Here is a 2,964-nt window from a genome sequence, read left to right as displayed (position 1 = left end):
TTAAAGAAAAACGTGTGCCATAAATTTTGCTAAAAAGGTTCGGACTGTTTGTTTGTTTTATGTAAATATCTGATATTCATATGTATGTATGTTCGTATTTGCAAATATAATATCATAAGGACATGTACAGTAGCTCAGAGAAAAAGATTTCCACTTTATTATTGCATTTCAATAGATACCAAATAAATTTTATTTTTAATTTTCGAAATTTGATGGTTTGCATTCATAAAAACTAGAGAGGCAAATCCGATAAAATATTAGTTAAAAACGGATTTCAATCTAAGTGATCTATTTCACATCCACTTTGGACTAGACCAAAACCACTTGCTTGCATCTGCTTGTAAATTGCATTTGGTATTGAATACGATTGAATTTGAACATTCGAGTTGCAGAACTAAATCGCTTTGGAACAATTACTGGTGGGTGGCGAAAGTATAGAAAATTCCCATACCTCCTGGTAGTAGCAGACCCTCTGCTTTCTTGGCATGTGGTGCCAGCTTAGGTCAGGGGACTGCCATTCCACGAGGCGTACATGGGAAGTACACTTAAGGCCCTCACCTCATTTGAAATATTGTTTTTTGTCATCATTTAAATTTTATTTTCTCAAAATCGGTTCAGTAGAACCGGCTATGTTTGTGTCATTTGCCCATGTGAAGACCATTTTTCGAAGGCTGATAACTTTTTGAACGAGGCAAAAAAAAAAATTAGTTTTATTTATTAAATTTTATATTTATTATCAAAAAATAAGATACTAAAAAAAAAAATAAAAAAAATTTTGTAAACACTCTTCAAAGAACACCATTTCAAATAAGGCGAGGGCCTTAAGATAAATTATTGTGTTACCACGGTAGGGGAGCTATAACTTTTTACCTTCCTGTAAAGTTGTATTACCGAGGGCGTCTTATGAAACGACATAAGCGAATATTGCGAAAGCCCGCCAAATCCATTAGGCAGATAATAGATAGTAACGCATCTTGGCCGTAGCGAGGTAGTAGCAGCAAAAGTGAAGTGTTTCACCTACCCTTCGCCTTAGCAGTTGTGTCAAATATCATTTGATCGGAAGCTCATCTTCTTCCCGTGTATCCTTTTTAAGCAGTGTTCGGTTATTACACCAGCCACTGACCATAAAAAGATGCGATCAGGGTAGATTAACAAATTAGAACAGTTTTCAACAGCTTCTGGATAGATTTGCTTAATTCCTTTACATTCTTGACATTTGCTCCTTCAATGGGAAAAGAGCTACCCCAGCGGATCGGGGGAAAGAATACATCCGCGGCAAGGCATGCCTGTCGTAAGAGGCGACTAAAGTCCGGCAGGAGATGAAGAGGCTCGGCTCGAAAGGCTTCATATAGCCCGAGTACCTCCAGCGGAAGGGCTGCAAAGCTCATCAGGATAGAGACCAGTAAGATCCTGATTACGGTATACTAGAAAATATTATTAGATTAGGAAGTCTATAGGCTGGTGAAAGCAATATTCTATCACCTCAGTACAGGAGGGTGACACCTCCCCAAAAGGGCTGATAGGCTAATGCTACAATCGTCTCCGTCCGGTTAAAACTCTAGCAAGCCTTCGGGTACGTTCCTTACACGTCACCATTAAGTTGGTGGGGCAGGCTCAGTTGAGAAATCCTAACTAGTTCCTGTCATAGCTGTGAACTCTATTGCCCATGAAGCGTAGAGCCAACCCTCGCGTTTGGCGAGATCGCCCCGAGCAACATAATCAGCAAAATTCTCGAACGTGAGGACAGCTAGAACGCGGTAAAGAAATATCTACATCGAGAACGTACTACGAAAAAAAAGTTTGACCTCGACACAGTGCAACAAAGCGAAGTCGCACAAATAGAGACACAAGAAGAGGAGTCTATAGCATGAAAGCTGGCTACAAATTTGGTAGACCCAGGCGTGGGTGAATAGAATCGGCTCTTTATGGATGTCATTCTGGGCCCGCCCGAAGTGATATAGAAACCAGTTCCGGGAAGGGTGTCTCCCCAGAAGGAGAAGAGGGATCGTTTTAGTGGCCACACCACACGACGCAGTAGACTACGGTCGCTGTAAGTGCGAGGGCATTTTGTACCCTACCTCACCACAAAAAAAAAAAAAAAAATTGAAAAATAACAAGAAGAATGTGTCAAGCCCGCATTTTGGGCATAGTTCATCGCAACGCGGGAATACCCCAGTGATCAGGAACCCATACCACGCCAGCTCGTTCAACGCCTTCCTACATTAAATCGCTACCTTCGAGGATGTATTATTTGATTATTGATATCTAACACCAGTTTGACTATTAGACTTAATTATAAAAGGATCTTCAAGTTAAAAACCGGTATTTTTATTGCCGTCAGTTCAGCTTGAGAGACACGGCACAGAATAGACTCAGGTTTAAAATAATTCCTTTTGATGAAATGCTACTACCCACTCTATCGGTTAGCTTTTAGTTATGGTTCAAGAGAACAGTGTACCTTGGGACCAAGTCTGTATGTATTTTATTTCTTCTAGTACTGGTCACACCAGACGGTACCCCTGTAGAAGAACATGGAACTTACGGCCTCAGTGTCGAACCTTAATTGAGCTTAACGTAGAGTTGTTTGAAATACTCACAGAATTTTAAATGATCTTATATTTTTCAAAAGATGTCTTTCAAAAATGGCTATTGGAGGAAATTGAAACCGCTCTCTGTATTACGATTATTTTTGCTTTCGAAAATGCATACTGCCTTCAAGCTTTTTCTGTTAAGTAGCAGTTAATTTTTGTGATATACTGTGGGTACATACATGGTTAACCACTCGTCTATATGCAAATGCTTTTGTCATTTAATACAAAGCAAATTACGATTTGTAACCCCTAAAACCCTTGGAAAGAACACCTAATTAAGTGAGTGGGCATTTAAATTAATTAAAGTATCGCGTTCGGTTCCACAAATGATATTTAATGAATATTTAAGCAGAAAGCGTGCATCTACTAGGCG

This window comes from Anastrepha ludens, chromosome 3 (genome assembly GCF_028408465.1).
Source record: "Anastrepha ludens isolate Willacy chromosome 3, idAnaLude1.1, whole genome shotgun sequence".
In the NCBI taxonomy this organism is placed as follows: domain Eukaryota; kingdom Metazoa; phylum Arthropoda; class Insecta; order Diptera; family Tephritidae; genus Anastrepha; species Anastrepha ludens.
Note: the sequence above shows the minus strand (reverse complement) of the source record.